Source organism: Lycium ferocissimum, chromosome 6, assembly GCF_029784015.1.
Source record: "Lycium ferocissimum isolate CSIRO_LF1 chromosome 6, AGI_CSIRO_Lferr_CH_V1, whole genome shotgun sequence".
NCBI classification, from domain to species: domain Eukaryota; kingdom Viridiplantae; phylum Streptophyta; class Magnoliopsida; order Solanales; family Solanaceae; genus Lycium; species Lycium ferocissimum.
In genome coordinates this window covers 63,209,772-63,230,997 of record NC_081347.1, presented here as the reverse complement: position 1 = coordinate 63,230,997, position 21,226 = coordinate 63,209,772, and the positions used below count along the sequence as shown (strand labels likewise).

Below are 21,226 nucleotides of genomic sequence, written 5' to 3'. Positions count from 1 at the left end.
GAGGACTTAGAAAGATTTACTATTTTCTTATTTGAGTTTGTTTCTCTATTCAAGTCTTTACTATTTTCGTTGGTCTACTTATGTCACTTCATGTTTCTCTTGTTTATGCCAAGCACTGGAAGTTCAGGAGAACCATTAGCTGATCTTGATCCCGAAATCAAAAGAACTTTATGCAGACAGAGAAGAATTGCTGAGAAAGCAGCAAGACTTGCTCTTAAAGCGGTAGAAAGGGAAAGAAATAGAAACAGGGATGAACAGGATGCGAGACCTGCTCAGGTGGCATAACCGGCTAGAGTTCCAATTCCAAACTATGCTAGACCCAGTCTGGCAAACACTGCTAAGGCCATTGTCAAGCCGAAAATCAACGAACAATTCGAGCTGAAAGAAAGAACAGTGCGGCTGGTGCAAGCTACGTGCTAGTATATGGGTAAGCCAAATGAAGACCCACACAAGCATTTGATGCAGTTCGTGGACTTAAGTGAAAATTTCCAATACAGAGATGTCACGGACGATTTTGTGAATATTGTATTATTCTCGTTCTCGTTAATTGGTGAATCTAAAGAGTGGTTTAATAATCTCCCCGCAAATTCTATTACTTTGTGGGAGATTTTATTGAGCAAATTTATCGAGAAGTTCTTTTCGTCCCGAAAAATGAAAGAGCTCAGAGGGAAAATTGCCAACTTCACTCAGAAGGATTTCGAATCTCTATCACAGGATTGGGAGAGGTTCAAGGGTTATTTCCGAGATTGTTCTCATCATATACAGCCCCTGAAGATTATTGTGCATTATTTTATTTAAGGGTTGAGGCATGATTCTAGTGCTTTGTTGAAAGTGTCCACCCAGGGACAGATTTTGACCAAGACTTATGAGGAAATTGAAGCTTTACTCGAGCTTATGTCTAAGGGCACTCAGGAATATCAAGATATGAGCCGACGGTTACCACAAAAAGCCGTTGGGGTTCTTCAAGTAGATGATGTTGCAGCTATTCGGGCTAATATAAGTACACTTACTAATGTGATATTAAGGGGTTTTCCTCAAGCTCAGCAGGTCCAACTAGTTCAACATATTCAGCAAGCAGCGTGTGTAAGTTTGGTAAGATTTATGATTATTCTAATTGTCTATTGAATCCAGAATCCGTCTATTATGTGGGGCAACAAAAACCATGATGGCAGAAATTGTGGGTACTATTATGGAAATAATTACAATCCTCCATTCGGGAAGCAGGACTTCCACAAGCTAAACAATTATCAGCAAATCAGGCCCAGCCAGCTAGCAATTTAAAAGAGATAATGAAACAACTCATAGCTCAACAGCAGGTAATGCAGCAGCAAAATCAGAAAGTTCAGAGTGAGATGCATAAACCTATTCATGAGCTTGAGCGTCAAATGGGGCAGATAGCTATTATGCAGAATGTTAGACCACACAGTGCTCTTTCTAGTGATGCTGAGAAGAACCCAAAGGAGTGCAAGACAGTCACCTTGAGAAATGGCACAGAACATGAAAAAGTGCCTAAAAAAAAAAAGAACGTAGTCGAAGCAGAACTTATCCCTACTAAGTAAGCTGAGCCAGAGCAGAAAGTCGCAGAGCAACTTATAGAGAAAGTGGTTCGACGACCCCCTCTTTTTTCACTGCGACTTCAGAAACAGAAAGTAGATTCGGCTTGTAAGAAATTTCTTGAACTCTTTAAATAGGTACACATTAACATTCCTCTGGTGGAGCTTTTGCAAAAAGTTCAAAAATATGCTAAGTATATCAAAGATGTGGTTACGAACAAAAGGCGTTAGATAGAGTTTGAAACTATTGCACTTACTGAGGAGTGCAGTTCTGGAGTGAGGAGTAAAATTCCTCCAAAGTTGAAAGATCCCCGTAGCTTCACGATTTTGATTACTATTGGCAACATTGATGTTGGGCTAGAATTGTGTGACTTGGGTGCTAGTATTAATCTGATGCCTATTTCTGTGTTCTGAACGTTGGGTTTGGGTGAGCCTAGGCCAACGACTATTAATTTGCAGCTAGCTGATCAATCTTTTGCTCATCCTAATGGTATTATTGAGAATGTTCTTGTGAAGGTAGGACCATTTATTCTTCCGTTGATTTTGTAATACTTAATTATGAGGCAGATAAGAGTGTTCTTCTCATCATGGGAAGAGGATTCTTGGCTACTATTGACACTGTGATCCAAGTTAGAGATGGGAAAATGTCTATGACAGTTGATAGATAAAAGGAGACTTTTGATGTGTTTAAAGCAACCAAGCTTCCAGCTCATTATGAGGAGTTGAAGATGTTTACAGTTGTGGAGCCCGAGTTCACTAATGCAGACTTAGATTACTTTCTAGCTTCGCGAGATCCTTTAGAGACAGTTCAGTGTATGGGGAAGATTTGATAGTTGATGCAGAAGTCGAGAAGTGTCTTAGTATTCTTGACACTTCATGTACTTATTTGGGAGTGAATACACCATTTGAGGAGTTAAACAGACCAGAGTCCTGGAAGAAGCCGAAGCCTTGTATTGAACAGTCTCCAGTTATTGAGTTGAAGCCATTACCTTCTTATCTTTGCCATGCTTTCTTGGGTTGTGAAAATACATTACCTGTGATCCTCTCTACTTATCTGACTGATATAGGGTTAAACGTGTATTGCGAGTGCTAACAGGTCGAATATCAGTAGTTCGAGGTATTAGTAGTTCTTAGTACTAAGAATGTCCTCGAGGTATTTCGAGGTATTAGTAGTTCGTTTTGCATGCACAAAATATTATTAGAAGAGGACAGCAAGCCCAATGTTGAATGCCAGAGACGATTGAACCCAATTATGAAGGAGGTAGTGAAGAAAGAGGTAATCAAGTGGCTTGACAATTGCATTATTTATCCCATCTCTGACGGTAAATGGGTGAGCCCCGTATAATGTGTCCCGAAGAAAGGGGGCATGACTGTGGTAGAGAACGAGAAGAATGAATTGGTGCCTAGATGAACTGTTACTGGTTGGAGGGTATGTATTGACTATCGCAAGTTAAACGCCACCAGAAAAGATCACTTTCCGTTGCCATTCATGGATCAGATGCTCAATAAATTGGCAGGGCACTATTATTATGCTTTCTGGATGGCTATTCGGGCTATAATCAGATCATGATTGCACCAGAATATCAGAAGAAGGCCACATTCATTTGTCTATATAATACATTTGTATTCCGGAGGATGCCTTTCGGTTTAGGCAACACCCCAGGTACGATCCAGAGATGCATGATGGCTATTTTCACCGATATGGTAAAAAAATTATGAGGAGGCATTCATGGATGATTTCTCTGTCTTTGGAGATTCTTTTGATGACTGTTTGAACCATCTTAATGCCGTGTTAACTTGTTGTGAAGAAACAAACTTGGTACTTCACTGGGAAAAATACCATTTCATGGTTCGAGAGGGCATTGTTCTTGGGCACAAGGTATCGAGCAAGGGAATAGAAGTTGATAAGGCAAAAATTGAGGAGATTGAAAATTTGCCACCACCCGTTTCAGTTTGGGGAGTGCGCATTTTCTTGGGCATATAAACTTTTATCGATGGTTCATCAAAGATTTCTCTAAAGTTGCTAATGAGATGTGCAAGCTATTAGAAAAAGATGTGATGTTTATGTTCAATAAAGCCTATCTGACAGCTTTTGATAAGTTGAAGAAGAGATTAGTGTTTGTTCCTATTATCATCGCACCCAATTGGTCTTTGTCGTTTATTTTGATGTGTGATGCAAGCGATTTTGCTGTGGGAGCTGTCCTTGGTCAGAAGAGGGACAAGATATTTCATCCTATATATTATGCCAAAGAAGACACTTGACGCAGCCCAGATGAACTACACGGTTACAGAGAAGGAGTTATTGGCGGTAGTCTACGCTTTTGACAAATTTTGATTATATCTTATGGACAGAAAGGAAATTGTTTATACTGATGATACTGCAGTTTGCTACTTATTGCAAAGAAGGGTGCGAAGCCGAGGCTTATACATTAGGTACTGCTGCTACAAGAGTTTGACATTGAGATTCTTGACCGGAAGGGCATAGAAAATCAAGTAGCAGACCACTTATCGAGATTGGAAGATCAGGAACATATAGGTGAAGCAGTGGTGATTAAGGAGACTTTTCCTGATGAACAACTTTTTTCTCTTCAGTCAGCTGAGGTGCCATGGTATGCAGACATGGTGAACTTTATAGTGAGTGATATTTATCCCCCTAGTGCTAATCATGAGAAGAAGAAGCGGATTTTGCATGATAGTCATTTCTATATATGGGGTGAGCCCTATCTCTACAGGGTTGGCACAGATCTACTAATTGGAATGTATATTCCAGAGGACGAGGTCGTCGTGATTCTTTAGAAGTGTCACTCATCACCCAATGGTGGACATCACGCTGGTGAAAGAACAGCTGTAAAGGTACTTCAGTCCGATTTATATTAGCCTACTTTGTTCAAAGATGTTCATGAATTTGTGAAAGCCTGCGATAGCTGCCAGAGAACCGAAAATATCTCCAAGCATCATGAAATGCCATTGAAGGGCATCTTGGAGATTGAACTATTTGATGTGTGGGTATCGACTTCATAGTGCCCTTCATACCGTCCAAGAGGAATAAGTACATATTGGTTGCTGTAGATTATGTCTCGAAGTGGGTGAAAACCATTACACTTCCTACCAAGGATGCTACTGTGGTAGCAAGATTTATGAAGAAGAATATATTTACGAGGTTTGGAACCCCGAGGGCCATCATCAGCGATCAAGGTATGCACTTTTGCAACCGGCTCTTTGATAAATTATTTCTCAAGTATGGGGTGAAACACAATGTAGCAACGGCTTATCATCCCCATACGAGTGGTCAAGTAGAGGTATCGAATCGAGAAATTAAGAGAATCTTGGAGAAGACTGTTAGCGTGAGTAGGAAAGATTGGTCGGTGAAACTCAATGATGCTCTGTGGGCATACAGAACAGCCTACAAAACTCCCATTATCACATCTTCATATAAGCCCGTCTTTGGTAAGGCGTGTCATCTACTAGTTGAGCTTGAGCATAGAGCTTATTGGGCGATAAAGAAGCTGCCATTGACTTGGTACAAGCTGGTAAAAAGAGGTTGTTGCAGTTGCGCGAGTTAGATGAATTTCGTTATCATGCATATAAGAACGCGAAAATGTACAAGGAGCAAATTAAGAGATTGCACGATAGTGAAAAGAGGTTGTTGCAATTGCATGAGTTAGATGATTCTTCCTTTTTGCTTAGGAGTATTCTTAAAAAAAGAAAGATAGAAAATACACAAAAAAATGCAAAAAGATTTTGTTTTGTAGTTTAGTAGGCCCTTGGTAGTGGCATAAGTTGCCCGTTAGGATTTTTTTTTAGTCGTAGAAAGGGCTTTTCCTGATGACGGGTGGATGACAACCTGTTTGAGGGAAAATTAGTCCATAGGAGGACCATTCAAATGCTAGGTGCTTGGGTTTGGTGAAATATTGGCAATGTGAGCTATTTTTCATTTTGATTTGAAAGTATGCTGTGAAAATAGATGGCCTCTCTCGAAATACTAAATTCTTGTTGTATTTGACTCATGCATGACCTACATGGCAGTGGTTGATATGTTGTTGCTTGATTCGAGGGAAAATATGATCCTTCTTGCGTTGATTATGTGCCGTGTGTGTAAGGATTTGATCTGTATCCATGCTATGTATTTGATGTCAACAACTTGCCCCGTGTGTTCGCCGAAATAAAGTATGTTGTAACTTAGGAAGTGATAGAGGCATTTCTTTGTTAGCCTAAATCTAACCTTTTCCTACCTACCAGTGCTTGTAATTATACCTTAGTTAACCCTGTTGAGCCTGTTAGCCTTTTCTTTGGTGGCAGTCAATATAGCCTTAACCTTTCATTCTAAGCAGCTTGTTTTGATCCAATACACTCCTTGAGCACTTTAATGATGAATTATGGTAATTGGAGTTGGGATATGAAAAAAAAAGGGGGGGGGGGAGGGATTGTTGGTTGCATTCTAGGGAGGTATACAAGTGCACCGAAGAAAAGTAATTTTAGCTTGTTAGTACAGAATCGAAAAAAAAAAGAAGAGAAAAACTGAACTGAAAAAAAAAAAAAAGATAGTTGGTTTTATCGAATAAAAGTTCCCTTCTAACTCGTGTCTCTAAAAAAAAGGGTGCTTAGATAAAAAGAAATAAATGGGTATAACTTGGGTAAATTTGGGTGTGTGTTGGTATTGTTAGTGGTTGGTGAAGAAAGTTGAATTGAAAAAATATTATATGTATTAAAGTGCTTAGGGAGGTTAGTCACTATTAACCAAATATTTCTACCCATCCCATATCCTACATTACAACCCTTAAAGTCCTCTTTGATCCTAGGTTCGATATAAGCATATTAGCGAAGCGGTTACACTACGGGCAAGCCTATGGTACGTCATATTAGCACGTGATATTCTTTTTGGAGAGTGAGCCTATTTGTTGAATTCATGTTCATTGAAATGAAGTGAATCTTGTGAGATGTATGGACAATTCTCTTCTTGTAAGGGCACTTAGTTGACAATAAAATGGTGAAATGTTGGATTCTTGGTTAGGTAGCAATGATTGCTTTGTATTTTAAGTGGGGTCTTTGAGCCATGTTGTTCTTGGAAGAAATTGTTTTTGAGAGGGTTGTTGGTGGTTGTTTTTATCGGAAACTCTGATATTTGGTATGTCTTTCGAAAGAATTTGCTCAAGTGATTGGTTCTTTTGAAATAGCCGTATTAGCCGAAGCCTAAGTAGACCTATTTGAATGGCATCATTGTGAATATGGTAGGGTGGTATAGGTAAGGGTTTGCTCTAGGGCGAGCAAAGTCTAAGTGGGGGGTGGTGATATTTGGCACAAATATCGATATTTAGTGTCACTTTACCTCTCATTCTTAGGACTTTAATCGTATTTTCTATGATGGAATTGTTGTATTCGCGCTTATGTTGATATGTTTTGTGTATTTAGGTACAATGAGGACAAATGATGAGAAACCCGGCAGTTTGGTCAAGGTTGGGAATCAAGAACCAAGTGTGCACGTGAAGAGGTGAAGAAAAGCACCGCACCAAGCCGGAATTGACACTTGGGCATCGCCCCAGGCGTTGCGCTAGGTGACGCCCCAGCGCAAAAAGGAGAATCACTGAAGCGAAAAAGGGAACCTGGAAATTCCTCTTGGGCGTCGCCCCAAGCCAATTTCGTGCAATGTTTTCCCGTTTCGATCGGATTTGGTCTACTTATTTTAGTTTTAACCCTAGACTATAGATAGACGTTATGAGTTGTAAACAACTTGCGGGGATTTTGTTAATACTTGCAAGCCATCGTCCTATTTTCTCCCTCTAGAATTATTTTATTTTCTTCTTTTCAACCCTAGATTATTCATGAATTCTTGTTCTTCATCTAAAATCATGAGTAGCTAAACTTCTTAATTTTGGGGTTGTGCCGAAAGTCGTGATAGTTGGTTTGGCAACAATTTCTATCGATTAAATTTCCTTATTTTGGGTTGCTTATTTATTCTTGATCTTAATTGTTTGATTATTTGGCCAACAGTTGAACACAATTTGTGGTGTGTGAATTGGACTAAGGATAGTGAATTTGCATGCGTAACAAGAATAAATAGGGCTTGTTCGATATAATAGTTTCGCTAATGAGGATAGGAATATACCCTTTAGCCTTGCTTAGTTGAATACGGAGAAGTAAATGCGTTCTTGTTACCTCTGACGACCATAGGGATATAGGCGTTATATTAGCATCTACAGGCTTGTGAGCAACTCGGAAGATACTTATAAAGTTAAAATTAACCCGTCAACTAGTAACCCAGGAAATAAGATAGGTAGAATTGTCAAAAGATCAATTAGATTGTCGAAAACCATAACCCTGGAACTTTCTCTCATCTGATAAACCTTACAATCTTCGTCACAAGTTTCTCAGTCACAAAAACACTCATATCAATTGTTTATTTTTAGTTTTTAGTTAGTCACAACAAATACTTTGATTGTCACTTTCTTGAATAGTTATAACTAAGTTTGAATAAGTTGAACAGTATAAAATCTAAGTCTCTGTGGGTATGATATCTGGACTTAAACACCCTATATTACTTGTACGACCACGTATACTTGCGTGTGCGTTTGGGAGCAATAGGTAGCTGTACTTTTGCCTTGATCCTTTTGTTGAATCCCTAATTTTTGCACCCTGCTTCATTGAGCACTATAGCCTAGACTGTAAGTAATTGATAAATTTGTCGAAGGGATGGTCGAGACTAATGGTGACCAGTGATAACTGTAAAGTGATGAAAAGATCCTCTTAGAAAGAATGTGAATTGAAAAAAAAAAAAAAAAAAAGAATAAAAGTTACTTGCAAAAATAAATGATCGAAACGTTCTTGTTACGAGGAAAATACTTACCAAAATATATGTTGAGGAGAGTGCTGGAAAAAAAAAGAAGAGAAAAACATAACGTGCGATGCATTCTAAAAGTAGAAAGTGCTTAGGAAAGTGCAAGTTACTATTATAGAGTTGTTCTACCCATCCTCTAGCTAACTTTACGACCCGTTAAAGTCCTATTTGTCGAGCTTACTTACATTAGTAGAGATGTACCTATAATGGGCAAGCCTATAGTTCTTTGTGCATGCATACGAATTCGTTTGTGTGTGCGAGAGTTATTCTTTGATGCTATGTCTTTAAATTATACTATTTGATTCTTTGATTTGAGTGCGTGGACTATATTTTCTCGTGAGAGCACTTGTTTTATGATAGATAGATGATATATTTTCTAGCGAGCTTAAATGTGATGAGTTAAAGTCCGTCTCTGAGGTTAGGAGGTTAGAAGTATGGTGTTTGATTGTGTGACTTGTTTATCTTGCATGATGATCACGGAGAGTATATTTGATGGTTTGAGTTGCTATACGGCCTAATAGTTGATATCAACCAAAGTGATGGCGCTCCTAAGCTTGACTTATTGAGATTGTTTTAATGCTTGATCAAGGATGAGCAAGAGTCTAAGGCGTCATTTGTCACTACTAAAAAACTGCCAAAATTCGACGGACAAAAAATCGACGGACTGCATTGCTTTGAAAAACCGACGGAAAACTGATGCAGTGGGTCGGTTTTGTGTATTTCTAATTTTTTTAATTAAAAAACTGACTGACAACGTTGGCTTTTTACGCGGAATTTTGAAATTATGTTTATGCCAATTTTTTTTACAAGGGACGTCGGTTTTATTAAAAAAAAAATAACATTGGTTTTAGTTTTAAAAATATATTAAATAATTTATAATTCATTTTATTTTTTAAAATATTAATAAACGAATTTCTTTTAAATAAACTGACGGACCGCGTTGGTTTGTCCGTCGGTTTTTTTTTTAACAATATGAACCAAACGGGTTTGGTATTTCATTTCTCATCTTCCCCAAAAAAGATACCCACTTCCCTCTTAAATAACAAACCCTAATCCGCCGACCACCCCCGTCACCTGCTAGCCGCCGCCGACTCCCCACACCACCTGCACAGCCCATCCCTGCCTACCCCAGCCTCATTTTTAACTTCTAAATTGAGGTTAGTTTATTTTAAATTAGGGCTTTTAAAATTCTTTCAATTTTAGTTTTACTTGTAAATTTTAGGCCTAATGTTAGTCTATTTAGCTTTGTTGAACATCATTTGTAATGTTATTAATGTTGAATTTGTGAAAAAATGTAAACTTTATTTGACTAGTTTACTTTTCGTTTTTTTTTTTTTTTTTTTTTTTTTTTTTTGCTTGAGATTGTGCTATATTTTACGTTCATTGTCAATTTATTTGTGTTAGCTTAGTTATCATTGTTTGCAATATTATTGATGTTGAATTTATGCAAAAATGTATACTTTATTTGACTAGTTTTTTTTTTTTTTTTTTTTTTTGGGGGGGGGGGGATTGTGCTTTTTGTTAGAATCCATAAGTTAGTAGAATTGTTAAGTTATTATATTTCTATAACCTCAAAACTAAAATGTAGATTTTATTTGACTAGATTTACTTTTCAATTTTTAGAATTGGTTGGGATTGTGCTTTTCAAAGTTATATTAAAGTTAGAATTCATAAGTTATTAAAGTTAGAATTGTTATTGAGAATTCAAAGTTAGAATTGGTTGGGATTATGCTTAGAATTGGTTGGGATTATGCTTTTCAAGGTTAGAATTATTAAGTTATAATATTTCTATAATCTCAAAACTAAAATGTAGACTTTATTTGGCTAGAGTTACTTTTCAATTTTTAGAATTGGTTGAGATTGTGCTTTTCTAAGTTATATTAAAGTTAGAATTCATAAATTATTAACGTTGGAATTGTTATTGAGAATTCAAAGTTAGAATTGATTGTGATTGTGCTTTTCAAAGTTAGAATTGTTAAGTTATAATATTTCTATAACCTCTAAACTAAAATGTAGACTTCATTCGACTAGATTTACTTTTCAATTTTTAGAATTGTAGTAGTTTGGATTTCATAATGGACTTATGTTTTATGCTCTATGGACTTATGTTTATGCTCTATGGACTTATGTTAAAATTATGTAAAACTAGTTAATGGTACTTTTGGTTGGGCATTTGAATATTTTGAACTTTGAAGGTCTATTTAGATCGTATTTGATGTGTTTAGATAGTGCTTGATGTGTTTGATTGTTACTTAGGGTGATTTTATGTGTTGTAGCTCTTTTAGAGTTGATTTGGAGCATTTTAGTGCTGGTTTTGAGCAAATTTTTGTGCTGGTTTTGTGCAGGTTTGGCTGCAGAAAATGCAGCAATTGCATGCAGGAAATTTTTCAGAAAATCGAAGCAATCCGTCGGTTTTTTAATTTAAAACAATATAAATTAAATAAAAAATCGACGGACTCAATCGATTTTATATAAAATTTATATTATTTCTTTTTAAATTAAAAGAATTAAAAATTAAAAAAACCGACGCAGTCTGTCGGTTTTTTTAATTTTTTTTTAATTATTGGATAAAAAATCGACGGACTGCGTAAGCGACGCAGTCCATCGATTTTCGGAAAGCGACACTATGAAAACCGACGGACCGTGTTGGGTCGGTTTCCCATTAGTTTTGTCTGTCGATTTTTGACAGTTTCTTAGTAGTGTGTTTTCATTAAGATTAAGATATCTGAATCTGAATGCACATCTGAATGATTAAGATGTTATCTCTAGATCTGAACACTGAATGATTAAGATTGTTTGTTTTCAACATCTGAATGTGTATAATATATTTATTTAAACATAATAAATATATAATTCAAATAAAAGGGATAGGGGTGGGGTTAGGGGTGGAGCTGGTGGTTGTGGATATATTTTTGGTAAAAATTATTCATACAAAAATACATCTTAAAGATGTTAAAGACTTTGTCAATATCTTAATGATTTAGACATGTTCAGACCAAGTAAGTGCTTAAATCTTAATATAAACAAATGCAGTTAATAGCCTAAGGTCAGAACTATTAAGATAATGACCTCCATTAAGTGTAAACAAATCAGGCCTTAGTGTGGGGTAGTGATCTTCGGCTTGAAATGCATATTTTTAGTCATTATGTGCCTCACATTTTAGTGGTTTTATCATCGTTTGAGTACAAATTATTAGATGCTTAGTACTATATTTTTTAATGTCATGACCACAAAAAATGAGTAATTTGCGGAGGGTAAAAGTGCAATTCGCAGAGGTTAAAACCTTCGCGAATTGTAATTGTTAACCTCCACAAATTACATATTTCTTTGTAGTCATGTGTAGGAATAAAGTGGTCTGAAGATGAAAAGAATCGAGTAAGAGTTGAACAAAAATTACTGAAGTTGGAAAAAAAAAAAAAAAAAAAAAAAAAGGAGACAAGAATGGGGACACAGAGGGAACATAAGGGAGACATTAATGGGTACAAGAAAAAGAAAAAAGCAAGGAATGAAAAAAAGGGGACAGAAAACGTATCTGGCAATAGCTACGATGCAAGGACTCTGCTGGTTGACTTCATCTTGGTTAATTGTGTTGGAGATTCTATTCTCTCCTATCCTTCCTTTCATATTCTATGTTCAATCATTTACCATCATCTTTTTCATAAGGTCTCTTGAATCCCAGTCAGATTTGATCCAGTTTAGGCTTCAATAAGTCTATTTAACTTTGACCTTAGCAATACTCCCTCTAGATTTTGAATAAGCTGCTTGGTTTGGAGCTATTGCATTACCTATTGATTGAACCAGTCTAGTGTATACGGTAAATACCGGATATAACGTAAGCCGATGAAATGAGGACCGAGGGAAAGAAGAGAGGAACGTGCCTGAAGACATTCGAGCTAAACCGAGGGAGCGCTTGGACCGGAGCTGAGTACGGATACCATTTGGTCCGGTGTAGCCATTGGTCCGTGTAACCGTTGGTCCGTGCGGTCGTTGGTCCGGTACAGCCGTTGCACGTGAGCCACGCGTCAGTAGCGTCCTGCCATGGTCAGCCACCAACCATGCGTGTGTCAGACGGCGCCGCCTGTCTAATCCCACCAAATCCGTTCAGAGCTGACCTTGTTATTATTTTATTAATTCACATTGTACGAAGCCCATGGAGGCAACACTATAAATAAGGAGCATTCCCCTCCTTTGTGGGGGTTGGCTCCCTTTACCTTTCAAGAACATTTGCAAGAGAAGAATCTCACATATTTATTCTCCCTCTCATTCATTCGGCTAAGGCCATTTCTTTTAGAATTATTGCTAATAATATAATTCATTGCTCATAACGTTTACATCTTTGGCTGCTTTAGCGGTGAGCCTTCAAATCTATATTTTCTTTATCTTACATACGTCAAGAGCAAAGCACATATCCTATACCCATTTACAAATTCAATTGGTTATCCGATATCGGGGTAAACAGTTTGGCGCCCACCGTGGGGCTAGGATAATAGTTCTTAGTCTTGATTCTTATCAAACTCATTTAAACCGTAACCCCTCGTTCGTCTCGTCAAAAACAAGTCTATGGGCGACGTCGGGCAATCCGGTCACGTTAACGACACCGAAATTGTGGCAGAAAATGAGGGGAGCGAACCACGGGGATTACTAAACCCTGATGACCCGAACCCCATTAACTCGAGGGAGGGGCTCAATCGGCAAAACACCGTGGATCAAGAGAATGCCGCCATACCGGCCACTGATCCTCTAAGAACTCATAACTCCGTTACATTGTCTCGGACCCAAAGCCGGAAGGAGCCGGAGGCACCAAATGACGGCATTAATTTGCGTCTGATTTTCGAGATGTTGCAGGAACAAAGAGCAGCAATTGCCGAGCAAGGAATGGCGATTGCCCGGTTGCAAAATGGACAAGGGGAAGCTGGGCCGGAAAAGGCCAAGGGTACAGCGGAGAGCGGAAGGAACGAGCCGCGGGTGGTCGAGCAATGATTCTGGGGCCGGTTCCTCCACCGAGGTCCTAAAGATGCTTGAGACTTTGGCAAAGCGGGTGGATTCGACCGAGAAGAAGGTTGAGACATATAACTCTCGGGTGGACCAGATACCGGGGGCCCCGCCTTTGCTGAAGGGGCCGAATTCGAAAAGGTACATCCAAAGGCCTTTTCCACCAAGTGCGGCCCCGAAACTGATCCCAAAGAGGTTCAAAATGCCCGACATCCAGAAATACGACGGCACCACGGACCCACACGAGCACGTGACCTCATATACCTGCGCCATAAAGGGCAATGATATGGAAGAAGACGAAATTGAGTCGGTACTGCTGAAAAGTTTGGGGAAACTCTGTCGAAGGGAGCGCTGACGTGGTATGACCATCTACCCGAGCACTCGATCACGTCGTTCGAAATGCCGGGCCGACGCCTTCGTAAAGGCGCATGCCGGTGCCATCAAGGTGCGGTGCCCGTAAGGCCGACATCTTCCGGACACGCAAAGGGACGATGAGTTACTAAGGGAGTTCGTCTCCCGGTTCCGCAGGGAACGGATGGAATTACCCCGTGCCGAAAGAATGGGCCGCACAAAGCTTTCACAAAGGGGCTCAACATGCTAAGCTCGGTTGCCTCGGCCAAGTTGAAGGAAAACTTGCTAGAATACGAGGCCGTAACATGGGCCGATGTCCACAATCGGTATGAGTCGAAGATTCGGGTAGAGGATGACCAGCTCGAGCTCTCTCCGGTAAGGTCAAAAATGAACAGAAGCTTCGAGAAATCGAGGAAGGGTTACGAAGCGAAGTCCGAATCGACTAGAGAAAGGTTTCGGCCATACTCGCACCCGGAGCGACCAAATTTCAAGACGGAGAAATCAAGGGAAGGCCCGAGCCGCCTCTCCGATCGAGGTAGCAGAATGGACACGCGTCCGCCGAACAGTGGGGCCCTCGTTCGAAGCGATACCGGAGTTCGGCCCAAGAATAAAGATCCTCCAAGGATTTCGGAGTACAACTTCAACGTCGCACCTCGGATCTTGTCTCGGCCATCGGTCGTGTTTCGGATGTTCGGTGGCCGAAGCCACTAAGGACAGATCCCGGGCAACGGGATCCGAGCATGGTTTGTGAATATCACGGAACCCACGGTCACAAAACTGAGGATTGCCGCCAGCTGAGAGAAGAGGTAGCCCGGTTGTTGAAAAACGGCCACCTCCGAGATCTATTGAGCGAACGAGCCAAAAGCCATTATAAGAGAGAGAAGTTCATCGAAGGGTCGAACCAAATAACACCGATGTGATCAATATGATAGTCGGGGGATTGACGTCCCTAGGTGTCCGTAATGAAGCGGACAAAGATCTCCGTTGTTCGGGAAAAGCGTACCCGAGATCATTTATCCGAGCTTCCATCTCCTTCGACGACGCGGACGCAGAGGGCGTCATTCAACCGCACAATGACGCGTTGGTAATTTCTGTACTTATCTTTAAGACTATGGTTAAACGTATCTTGATTGATCCAGGTAGCTCAGCCAACATAATTCGATGGAGAGTGGTCGAACGCTTGGGATGCTCGATCGAATCGTACCGGCAACCCGGGTACTCAGCGGGTTCAACATGGCGAGCGAAACCACAAAAGGGGAGATCTCACTGCCCGTAAACATTGAGGCCACCATTCAACAGACCCTGTTCTACGTGATCGAAGGGGACATGAAGTACAATGCGTTATTGGGCCGACCTTGGATACATAGCATGAGGGCGGTGCCTTCAACATTGCATCAAATGCTAAAGTTCCCCACCTCGGGAGGGAGTGAAAACCATCCGCGGTGAGCGCCCGCCGAAGGAGATGTTCGCCGTAGAGGAATCGCGCCCCGCCCGAGGAACCGGCTCAAGAAAAAAGGGTTTAACCGGAGAGGGGCCCCCAATAGCAATCAAAGAATATCGGGGCGGATCCGGATACGGAGAAGACGACTTCGGGATGCCCCGATCTTTTGTCACGCCGCACGACTCGGACGCAACCAAGTCGACCATAGAGGAGCTGGAGCAGATCATTCTGTTCGAGTTCCTACCAGACAGAAAGGTATACCTGGGCACGGGGCTTACCCCGGAGCTCAGGCACAAATTAATTGAGTTTCTTCGAGCTAACGCCGATTGTTTTGCATGGTCGCATATAGATATGACAGGTATATCACCAGAAGTAGCTTCACACAAACTCAGCTTGGACGGTAAGTTCTCCCCGGTGAAGCAAAAAAGGAGGCCCATGTCGGAGTCAAAGCATGCCTTCATCAAAGACGAGGTAACAAAGCTTTTAAATATGGGTTCCATCCGGGAGGTGAAATATCCGGATTGGCTTGCTAATGTGGTGGTGGTGCCCAAAAAAGGTAATAAATTTGGGATGTGTGTCGATTATAAAGATTTAAACAAGGCGTGCCCGAAGGATTCATTCCCATTGCCGCACATCGATAGAATGATCGATGCTACGGCCGGACATGAAATGCTAAGTTTTCTCGACGCTACTCCGGTATAACCAAATCCGGATGCACCCGGAGGATCAAGAGAAAACATCCTTCATAACCCGATATGGGACTTACTGTTATAACGTCATGCCTTTCGGATTAAAAAATGCCGGTGCAACTTACCAACGCCTAGTTAACGAAATGTTCGAAGAACATATAGGAAAAACGATGGAAGTTTATATTGACGATATGGTTGTTAAGTCCCTGGAAACAGAGGACCATCTAAAGCATTTGCAGTGAAAACCTTCGATGTGCTCCGCATACAACACGAAGCTTAACCCGGAGAAGTGCGCCCGGGGGTAAGGTCCGGCAAATTTTTGGGCTTCATGGTCTCGAACCGGGGGATCGAAATCAACCCGGACAAAATCAAAGCCATCGAGGATATCGAGGTCGTGAACAGCATAAAAGGGGTACAAAGGCTCACCGGGAGAATAGCGGCACTGAGTCGCTTCATATCGAGGTCCTCCGACAAATGCCACCGTTTCTTCTCTTTGCTCAGAAAGAAGAACGACTTCGTTTGGACACCGGAGTGTCAAGAGGCTCTACGGGAGTTAAAAAGGTATTTGACCAGCCCCCCGTTGCTGCACACACCAAAGGCCGACGAGCCGCTTTTCCTCTACCTAGCTGTCTCCGAGGTAGCGGTAAGTGGCGTTTTGGTCCGAGAGGAATCAGGTACGCAATTCCCTGTCTATTACGTGAGTAGAACTTTGGGGGATGCGAAACCCGTATCCTCATTTGGAAAAATTGGCGTTAGCATTGGTAAGCGCCTCCGTAAAACTCAAACCTTATTTTCAATGCCACCCTATACGTGTTGTGACCACTTACCCTTTGAAAAATATCATGCATAAACCGGAGTCGTCCGTAGGTTAACAAAATGGGCTGTAGAAATTAGCGGGTACGACATCGAATATAAACCCCGAACGGCCATCAAATCCCAAGTCTTGGCCGACTTCGTAGCCGACTTTGCCCTGCCTATGGTCCCCGAGGTCGAGAAGGAACTCCCGCCGACCTCGGGAGAAACCACGGCATTTGGACTCTACATACGGACGGGACCTCGAACCCAAAAGGTTCCGGGCCGGGAATCGTCCTCAAAAGTCCGGCGGGGATATCATTCGATAGTCAATTAGAACCGCTAAATTGACTAACAACGAAGCCGAGTACGAGGCTATGATTGCGTGTGTTTGGAGTCGGCTCGAGCATGGGAGCCGAATGCATCGAAGCTCGATGCGACTCGCTCTTGGTCGCAAACCAGGTGAACGGTGTTTTCGAGGTCAAGGATGAACGGATGCAGAGGTACCTCGAGAAAGCCCAAGTGATACTTCACCGATTTAGAGAGTGGACCGTGCAGAGACATACCGAGGGAACAGAACAGATGCCGAGGCCGACGCCCGGCAAATTTAGGGTCCCGGTCGACGGGGAGGAGATCAACTCCGGCACCACAAAGGCACCCGTCAAACACGGCCATAGAAAACGGACATGCCGAGATAAACACAATGGGACTAACGTGGGATTGGCGCGCAACAGTACATCGACTACTTGCGTAACGGCAAGCTCCCGAACGACCCAAAGGAATCGCGGTCGTTAAGGACAAAGGCAGCTCGATTTTGCTTGGTGGATGGTCAATTGTATCGACGATCTTTTCTCGGCCCACTGGCTAAATGTTTGGGCCCCGGCGAAACGGAGTATGTATTGAGAGAGGTCCACGAAGGAACCTGTGGCAACCACTCCGGTGCCGAAGCTCTGGTCCGCAAAATCATCAGGGCCGGTTATTATTGGAATAGGATGGATGAAGACTCTAAGAATTTCGTCCGAAAGTGTGACGGGTGCCAGAAACACGCCCCGATGATTCACCAAAAAATCCGGGAGTTACCGCACTCGGTGGTCTCACCCCGGCCTTTCATGAAGTGGGGAATGGACATCGTGGGCCCGTTACCACGTGCACCGTGTAAGGCCCGTTTTATTTTGTTTATGACCGACTATTTCTGCTAAGGGGTCAAGCGCAGTGCCTTTGAAAAAATCGTAGAAAAGGAAGTCATCAACTTCATACGGGATCACATCATCCGCCGTTTCGCATCCCGCCGAGATAACTTGCGATAACGGCCCCCGCCCGCGGCGCAAGGTCAACAGTTTCCTCGAAGGATTGAAGATCAAAAATCGTATCAACCCCGTATCACCCGTGCGCGAACGGACAGGCAGAATCCACGAACAAAACAATAATCCAAAATCTGAGGAAAAGGCTTGAAGCATCGAAGCACCGTTGGAAAGACGTATTGCCGGAGGTGCTGTGGGCTTACAGAACCACATCCAAATCGAGCACCGGCGAAACTCCATTCTCGTTGGTTTACGGGGCTGAAGCCCTTATCCCCGTAGAAGTCGGTGAACCGACCCTCCGTTTCAGGTATACCACCGGGGAGTCGAACGAGGAAGCCATGGTCGTGAAGCTTGACCTCGCGGACGAGCTACGCGAATGCGCGCAATCCGCATAGCGGCCCAAAAACAGAATGGAAAGATACTACAACCGGAGATCGAACTTTCGGCATTTCCAAGTTGGGGACCTAGTGCTTCGAAAGGTTACCTTGCACACCAAGAACCCCAACGAAGGGAAGCTAGGTCCGAACTGGGAAGGCCCATACAAGATAACCGGTATAACGGGCAAAGGATCGTACCAGTTAGAGTCAATGGACGGGCAACGTCTGCGCAACAACTGGAATGTGGCTCATCTAAAGAGATACTACTGTTAAGGTATGGCCCGTATCCTCTCATTAACCTTTCTCATTTGCAGGAAGTCGAGAGCAGATGGAAAATAGAGTCTAGGCCTGAAAACACGTGTTGCACTCTTTTCCTTAGTACGGTTTTGTCCCAAAAAGGGTTTTCCGACAAGGTTTTTAACGAGGCAACAAGTACAACGTGTTACTGAACAAGTATGAAGGGCATAACGAGCACTCACCCGGAGGAAAATAACAGCACTCACCCGGCCTCAAAGCTCGGATCAGTGCTGGGGGAGTACCATGCCCACACCGAAGACGACACCGATTAAAGTGGACAGGAAGATCCAACATTTGTTACGGCAAAACAAAGGCCCGGCCACCGGCCATAGCCTCCAATGTAAGGACCAAACGATCATAATGAATCGTGTCCCATCCAAAATTTGCTACGGCAAAACAAAGGCCCGGCCACCGGCCATAGCCTCCAATGTAAGGACCAAACGATCATAATGAATCGTGTCCCATCCAAAATTTGCTACGGCAAAATAAGGCCCGGCCACCGGCCATAGCCTCCAATGTAAGGACCAAACGATCATAATGAATCGTGTCCCATCCAAAATTTGTACACTTGCCATAGCCTCCAATGTAAGGACCAAACGATCATAATGAATCGTGTCCCATTTTTACACTTGTTAGTCAAAACTCTCATATGTACAAACGTTTTACAAAAGCAAAGTTGTCAAAAGCTGTCGAAGTTAGCAACTTCCTGTTAAATTGTACTCTACAAAATAGCAAAGGCAATCGACCAAAAACTCGATAAGACCCCCAAACGGGGCTGCCACTTTGTTAGCCAAGGCTGAAAAGACACCGGCCTTGAAATAGAGCCGAAGAGAAGCTCTCGACTCTAATAAAACGGTCCTCGAAGTTCGGAGACAACCGAACCCTCGAAAATTCGGACAAAATCCAAACGGGCATGATGAATCAATGACCACGAGTCACCTTGTCCCGAAAACGGGCCAACAATCGCAGCAAAAATAATGACAAAACATTCGAGCAAAGAAGAAGAAAAAGATGTACTTTTCATTTATACAACGGATATTCTTTACATCGAAAGGAAAATAAAAGTCCCATAAAAAAAAAAAAAAAAAAAAAAAAAAAAAAGATAGATGCCAAAATACTGGCCCTACACTATCCGGCATGACCGGAGGAAGATGAATGTTCGGACTCTGTCCGCTCGGAGTCGTCTGATTCGGACCCGAGAGCACGGTTAGCCTTCTCCTCCATTCCTTTGGCCTCAAGTATCAGGGCCGGGAGATCCTCAAAACCATGCTCAACTTGCTCGAGGGAGACGCCGAGACTTCCACTTCTCGTACTCGCCGACAATAGCGGTACGAGTCTCGGCCGCCTCCACTCTTTTCCAAGTTTCCTCCAGATCGCCCTCAGCCTTGGCCAGTTTGACCTCCAAATGAGCCCGGTTTCTCTCGAGGTCACCTCTTGTATGATTGGCCGCATCCAGCTCGGCCTTAAGGCTGTCGTTAGCTTTGATCACCTCCTCGAGTTCGCCCTCTAATACCCTCACATATCCGGGCCCGCTCCTCGGCTTTCTCCTCGAATACCCCGCGCGCTCTTGAGGGAAGCAACCTCGCACTCGAGTTGCTCTGCCTCTCGGACAAACCCGTAGCGTCAGCCTTCACCGAATCCAGCTCCCCCCGAAGTCCGAAAACCGTGGCCTCGAGTTCATCCAACCGCGTAGAGAATTGGGTTTTATCCGGCTAAGAGCGATCTTGTCGGCCTCGAGGCTCGGTTATAATCGGTCATGGCGCCGCATCATTCGCCAAACGACGGTTTTCCTCCTTGACCGCATCAAGCTCGGGCGAAGGTTGGCGACGGCCGCCCGGCGACCTCCCTCCTTCTCCCCGAAGAAGGTGTTGGTATTTCTCTCGTCTCTCGCCCCGAGCATCGAGTTGGCCCCGAAGATCGTCTATCTCACGTTGGGCACGGGTGAAGGCCTCATTGACCAAACCACGCTCTCGCAGACGAAACAAATCGAAAAACTTAGGTGAAGAAAGGATGGCATTCTGAGAATAAAATGAACAAAAGTGGCTAAAAATCTTACCCGGTTGCCCGCATGCATACCCTCGTTAATAAGACACTGCCAAGAGACTCCGGTCATTTTGCGTCTATCCGAATCTGAGAGGAGGGGACGCAAGTAGCTCGCCACGCCCACCGGACGAGATAAGAAGCTACAGTCCTCGGGGACGGTGACTACTACTGATCGGGTTCTCCTTGGCTCCACGCTCGGGGCCGGGAAAATGTTCACCAAACTATCCCTGGAGCCGGACTCGGAGGCCCGATCGGCCGGCCTCGTTGCCCGAGGAATAGGAAGATGACCGAAGCCCGCTGCTTCGCAAGTGGCGGGGGGAGTCCCCGAGAACATATCGTCGAAATCATCCACACGCAGAGCCGGAGTGGATGAACTTGGAGCAGCCTCAATATTCTCGGCGAAGGCCAGGGGCTCCGCAGTCACGGTAGGCTCATACCCGGGAGAGGGACGAACGCCTGTAGGCTCCGATCCGCCCATAGCCGCCCTTTTACCGGCCTCGCGAAGAATCGCTTCCCGACCTTTTCCTTTGCAAGGGAGTGTCTTCCGAAGAAGTTTCG

At 42.9% G+C, this 21,226-nt stretch overlaps 1 non-coding gene across 1 annotated transcript; it reads right to left on the bottom strand.

Moving 5' to 3' along the window:
• Positions 1 to 657: 657 nt before the first annotated feature.
• On the bottom strand, positions 658 to 763 carry LOC132061712 (small nucleolar RNA R71). Its single transcript, XR_009416132.1, has one exon. It is a non-coding gene; the product is annotated as a small nucleolar RNA R71 (small nucleolar RNA).
• Between the last annotated feature and the right edge of the window lie 20,463 nt (positions 764 to 21,226).